The sequence below is a fragment of the Taudactylus pleione genome, unplaced genomic scaffold (genome assembly GCF_031769625.1).
Source record: "Taudactylus pleione unplaced genomic scaffold, aTauple2 ptg000075l, whole genome shotgun sequence".
In the NCBI taxonomy this organism is placed as follows: domain Eukaryota; kingdom Metazoa; phylum Chordata; class Amphibia; order Anura; family Myobatrachidae; genus Taudactylus; species Taudactylus pleione.
In genome coordinates this window covers 494,180-499,910 of record NW_028284477.1, presented here as the reverse complement: position 1 = coordinate 499,910, position 5,731 = coordinate 494,180, and the positions used below count along the sequence as shown (strand labels likewise).

The window sequence follows — 5,731 nt, the reverse complement described above, 5'->3', positions numbered from 1 at the left end:
GAGAACAAAAGAGGTTTTGTTTTCCTTTGAACACACAACAGGTGGGGGCCTGCTGACAGAGGGCAACCCTCAGCCATCCACACTGCTGGATGTTCACTTCGTGTATGAGAGATTATGCACTTAAATCTCACCCATTAATAACTAGCGTCCTTATACCAAACCCCGAATACCCACACACTACATATTCGCACACAAGGTTCCATTAGCATCAAATTGTATGATTCAAGTTGGTTAAGTTAGTTTAAATGCTAAGAAATAGAGGTTTTTGATAACTAAGGTATTATACATGATAAGCAAGGTGTGTTTGGTTTCGTTCTGATGCGTACGCTTTTTACAGCATCCCGGTGTTATCGGTGGAGAGATCGCATCATGCAAACTCAAGTTACGGATCGCAGAACTTACAAGCAACAAAATGTTTAGCTGATGGAATGTTACAGGAGGCGTTACTAGAAAGACCCCTGTTGTCGGAGGCAGGGAAAGTCTATTTGAAACAACCTGTTAAATGTGCCGTAACATATGCTTCTCCTCTGGGAACCAATGAGATCAGCAGGAAGTTTTCCCTTTGTCCTGTTTCAGTCTGGGGGGAAATAAATACATGTGTCCAAATACTGGTTTGCCAGTTCATGCTGAATTTTGGGTGTACTGAGGATATCTAGTCTGAGGTCTATCTCTGGGTCCAGAGGCGCAGCGTATGTATAACTGTACTTGGGTCTGTATTATTTCCTTTTACGCCTAACTTGTGTATGTATAGATAGCGTGTAACTTACTGTACTTTTACCTGAATAATACTTGTGCGTTGGAAACACAGATTCCACTCCTGTCTTTATTTGCGGTTATACTGCGTACGCAATTAGCGTTCTGTTTAGAGGTTATAGGCAGGTTTTTGTCTTAGAGGTTCTAGGCAGGTGAATCTTAGAGGTTTATAGGCAGGAATATATTAAAGGTTAATACTGACGATTCAACACAACCCTGGACTCCGCAAACAGCGATGATGGAATGTTCCTGTGTCTCCTTTTGATGATGTCAACAGCCAGAGCCCTGGACATACGCGCAGCACACTGCAGACAACAACAGCGGTAGCATTCCTGCAATTAAAAGCTTTTATTCCAAAATCTGCACTACAGCCATGTCCATTTGGAGTGATGAAGAGGTGAGGGAGTTGCTGGCCATAAGGGTTGAGGAGGAAATAAGACGACAGATGACCGGCACAGTGAAAGACGCTGTTGTCTACAAAAATATAGCAAAGGTCCTGGAATCCCGTGGCTTCCATAGGACTCAGCAGCAGGTGGTATATAAGCTTAAGGCACTCTGACATTTTTTAATGAAAGTGCATGACCACAATAGGAATAGAAGTGGAGCTGCTCGTTTAGAGTGGCCACACTATGACACTATGTACACCTGTCATCCAGCTTAGCAGCAGGGGAAAGCAGCCGGTACTGTGCCTCAGACACCACCAGCAGCGTGCCAGCCTCACAAGCAGGCCCATCCTCGCCACTGTTACTACTAGATGATCCAGACAAATGGCAATCCACCCTTATGACAGCGTTTCACCAAGCACTCAGGCGGTTGTTGAGACACAGGCTGGTGCCAGTTTGACGCCCATAAATAGCCAAACCCCAGCTTTACGCAGAAACCGTAAGTATTAAATAAAAATACAACACACAAAAACACACACACATGAAAAAGCACATAATATATGATGCAGAGTGTTGCTTTTGTTGAGGTGGAGGAAGGCCGCTAACACAACTGCTATTTTATATACACTCACTGATGACTGATTTTTTTTTTTTTGTTTTTACATTTTTCAACAGTATATACAGTTCCGCCAAAGAGAAAAAGACCCAATAAAACAGCACAAGCAGCCCGAGTTATGACAAGTGTCCTGGTTGAAAAATGACAGGTAATGGACGCTGCAATGTCTGCACAGGAAGACGCTCGTCTAGACAGGTTTCTGCAGGCAGAGCGTGATATGCAAAATTAATTTGTTACCCAGCTCTTGGGCATGATGGATCGTCACAGTAGGGAATCACATGAACGCCAGCAATTCCAGATGGAGTTTCTAGAGCGAATGTTTAGTCGCAGTCAAACCCAGGTCACAGTCCCACCACAACTGCAGGGTCCACACTACCCACATCATCCTTATCCCCAGTACAATCAGGCCCATTACTATGACCGTAGTCAACCTCCTGAAAGCTAGGAAAACCCAGATTATCCTGTTTACAGGAATTTACCATTTTGGTTTTAAAATATTTTGTCTACGTCCTAAGCCTTCTGGTGCTAAAATGTTATATGTTTTACATATTTATGTCGATTTTACAGTTGTTATAACATGTATGTATCAAGTAGGCAATGCTTTTACAAAAAATGCTGTAATGTGTGTTGAAGTTAAAATTTATAAACCAGTACACTGGGCTGAACCGAAAAATAAACCATTTTTACTTTTAAACAACACATTTGCCTTTCTTTAGCTAACTAGTGAAGGGAGGTTGGCTGTTAGAGCTGCCACAATCTGTTCTGTACGATAGCTATGGTCCCCAACATAGGCCGTAGATTCACGGTCAGGGAGATCAAAATCTGACTCCTGCACACTCCATTCTGGCAGAAATTGCTCCTTTCTAAACTCACATACTCGTATGTTACGCAGTACACAACACGCAGCTACGTCAGGCATGATCATGAGGTCCACATCACAGCGCTACATCAGAGAGCGCCAACGTCCTTTTAAGCGGCCAAATGCATTCTCAACGGCCATCCTTGCTGAACTGTACATGTTGCATGAAGCCCTTCATCAGCCAGCGCCATAAAGGATAGGCTACATCCCCAATAATGTGAACTGGGATCTCAACCCATCGGATAGTCTGCGTAACATTGACCAGCTACGGTGACCCATGGGCTCACAAAGCCAGCTGCCGCAGTTGAGAGGAAGAGGCCAGGAAATCGCCGTCAGCCGACGGAGATCCTGGTCCCTTCCTTTCCTCCTCCTCCCCCCCCCCCCCCCCCCGCAACTGTGGTGACACGGCTCTGTTTCAGGAAACTTGAGCTTGAGACCATCGCCCTCCCCACCCACAAATGGCAGCAGACTGTCAACCACTGACAGTCTGCAAGGGAGATCGCATACCCTTTCTGCACATGCGCAGAACATTGGGAATCAGCGTTCAGCAGTGCACTGCTGAATGAGACTCAGGGCCTGATTCAGAGCCGGACGCTCTGACAAGAGCGCTCACTCTGAATCAGGGCCCTCCTACCTCTTATTGGAGCGGCCTCCTGGCCGCTCGCATAGCTGTGGGTGACCTTATGCAAGCGATATGCCAGTTCGATTTGGCCAATTTTGATGTCATGTTGCCAGTGATCGTAGTGTGTACGGGAGCAGCGATAAATCGCATATGCAATCAAACGATACAATATATCGTTCAGTCAAATGCGATATTGCACAGTGTGTATGCTCAATATTGGATGTTCTGGCCTCAAGGGAAATTGGATGCAAAATCGGTCCAATTACAAGTCGTTGCAGAAGACAACAAAAAATGTACACAAAAGTGTTCAAAACATAAATGCAATGCTACTGAATCTGTAAAAAAAAAATGTAGCACTCATCAAGTAAAATTATAATTTTATATGTAGAACAAATTCTGACCAAAAACAAAGTCCTAAAAATGTTGATCCCTAGGAGAGAGCCAGGTTCTAGGTAAATCCAATGTGAGTCTATGGGCTATAAGCTGTCTTAAGCAGTGCACAGTGAGTCTATGGGCTATAAGCTGTCCTAAGCAGTGCACAGTGAGTCTATGGGCTATAAGCTGTCCTAAGCAGTGCACAGTGAGTCTATGGGCTATAAGCTGTCCTAAGCAGTGCACAGTGAGTCTATGGGCTATAAGCTGTCCTAAGCAGTGCACAGTGAGTCTATGGGCTATAAGCTGTCCTAAGCAGTGCACAGTGAGTCTATGGGCTATAAGCTGTCCTAAGCAGTGCACAGTCCAGGGACATTAGTTCTCCCCACTCTCATAAATTTGACATTTAACATGTTAACACCATAATGTTTATATTCAGTTTTTTTTGCTTATATTAGCCTAACCCCTAGCTCTAAGCCTATCCCTAAAAATATGCACAATTTCTGAACCTGTCCCCGAGATATACAATAAGAAATTATTTTCTAGATCAATAATGTCCAGGTCATTTGACTGTGCAGGGCTGATTTAAGGCTTGTGGGGGCACCAACCCCACCTTACCAATAAAATTGACAATACCCAGGTCTGATCGCCTGCAGCCCACCTGCCAGTCACCATTACTATGCCCCTTAACTTGAATGTTCGGCAGTGTATTACATCATGTACACAATGCTGTCGGGAACCAGCTCTCTGAAGCAGACTATGTAATACTGCTGCAGGGAGTCGTCCAGGTCGGGGCAATATTTGCTGAAGTGTGGGGGCCCCTGAGCATCTGGTCCCTTTAATCTGGCCCTGGGACTGTGCATTCTTTCACTTGGATAGTGTACGCTTGACGGGCAACAGGGGCGTGTCATGTACTGCACGCTTCTAGCTTGAATTTACGGAAGCTGGTCGGACTTTAGCAAAAAAAGTTTCTCCAAAGAAAGAATAGCAGGTGTAAAGAAGTGCAAAATCTTTATTTTGGGGTACAACCGTGGGGAAACGACCCAGAACCATTGGGACAGTCCCCCAAAGGACTAATTTGCAAAAAAAAAAAAAAAAAACTAAGAACACCTCAAAAAAGTAGTTTAATTTTTGGGATGAAAAAGTAAAAAGTGGGGGGACAAGCATAAAAACTAGCTAAATAGACTTCTTGGGGTCTGCAAGGATGGGTCAGGTGTATGTAGCAGGTGCTTTATAAAATTTGTAAAAAGTTCAATTTAGAAACATTAAAATATGCTAGCACCCATTTTCAAGTACCCCAAATTTGACAGGACTACTTATTGTCACCAAAAAATACTGCTTTATGTCATTCTTCACCACTTGTGCAAAGACGCTAATAAGAAGCTATTTAAACTACGTAAGTACCCCAAACACTTTTATTAGGGCTATTAGTACACATCTACATTGATTTCCTGTGTTAGTGCATCTTATTTGGGGGTACAGACTGATTTCCCCACTTCTGACAGAACTTTCCACCTGTTCCGCATTCGCCGCTTTCCGTTTTCGCGTGTTTAGGAATTGGATAGGGCGAAAAGCGGGGACGCGCACAAAAAGTTTTCGCCTCTGAAACAGGCGAAGGAGGCGGAAAGTCAGACAGACGAAACCTTTCCGACTTTTCGCCTCTAATTGAATACAGGCCAGTGTCTGTAAAATGACAGTTAGGAGCTGATTGGTTGGTACTCTGAATACACTAGGGTATAGCAATCACTTATGCAATACTGTCCTCAACTAATACAAGTAGCTTTCAGCAGAGATATGCAAATGTAACAAAGTTACTAAGTAACAAAGGCCCTCATTCAGAGCCACTCGCTAGCGGCAGTACGCTCGTTCCGAGCGATGTTCGCACATCTGCGCATGCGTACGGTTTTTAGTACGCATGCGCGAACCAGTCAGTGCGGCCGAAAATCGTTTGTACGCTATATAGCGAGTGCCTGCTATTTTGAGTGACAGAATGAGGCGTATGTGGGTGGTAACAGGGGAAGGTGCTTGAAAACGGGGAGTGGAATTCCGAACGCAGGCGTGCTTAAAGGTCAAAACGGGCATTTTAAGGGTGTGCATAATTAATCCAGCAGCGTCACTGACCACGT

At 44.4% G+C, this 5,731-nt stretch overlaps 1 pseudogene; it reads left to right on the top strand.

Annotated features, from left to right (window-relative positions):
• The first annotated feature begins 1,126 nt into the window (after positions 1 to 1,126).
• On the top strand, positions 1,127 to 2,197 carry LOC148532454 (uncharacterized; annotated as a pseudogene).
• The last annotated feature ends 3,534 nt before the right edge of the window (positions 2,198 to 5,731 follow it).